An 838-nucleotide genomic window follows, 5' to 3' on the forward strand; every position below is an offset into this window, starting at 1 on the left:
AAAGTTGGGGACGACAGTGGCAGCCTTTTACATACAGTGCAGATAGAAAAAGGTGGGGGTTAAACTGAGAACGTGGAAATAAAGATGGAGAACTATTATTCATGTTTACTAGATTTACAAACCACAGATGATATAAGAACACATACATCTGAGGGTTTTGTGCCCTAACATGCGTGCCCTCACCAGGGGCAAGCCTGGCGACACCTGCGGCTGAACTGGGTCACATACACGCGCGGTATAGACTGCGGCATTGGCAGCGTGGTGATCACAGGAGAGGGCAGACAGGGGGCTGGATGTCGAGTGATTGGACTATTCTAGGTCAGCTCTCTTGACAATGCACCACTGTCTCCTAGTGTGGTGGGCTAAAGGATAAAGGCTGTGTTTGGCCTGACATTACAGCTACATGTTCCGAAAGGAATACCTGCCACATACAAAGACACACACACACACACACACACACACACACACACAAAGCTTCCAATTGCAATGTCAGAGCCAAAACATATCCTTTAAAACTCAAATCACACATACTTGAAAAGGTAAAAACTAACACATACACATACATACATACTGTACATTTGTCTCTGGCGGGGATGTTGAGAGAAGGTTCAAGACCCCATGAATTTTATTCACCTCTCTCTCTTTTTCTTTCCTGCTCTAATAAAACTGTGTGCAGCAGATCTCCTCTGCAGCCTATAGAGAGAGATCAGCCTGTGGACTTCAAAGGGGTTGCAACTAGGTCACCACAAGACACTGCAGTCAGCGGAGCACAGTCTCTGGTCTGAGACATCTCTCTCTCTCTCTCTCTCTCTCTCTCTCTCTCTCTCTCTCTCTCTCT

This window comes from Echiichthys vipera (genome assembly GCF_963691815.1).
Source record: "Echiichthys vipera genome assembly, chromosome: 4".
NCBI lineage: Eukaryota > Metazoa > Chordata > Actinopteri > Perciformes > Trachinidae > Echiichthys > Echiichthys vipera.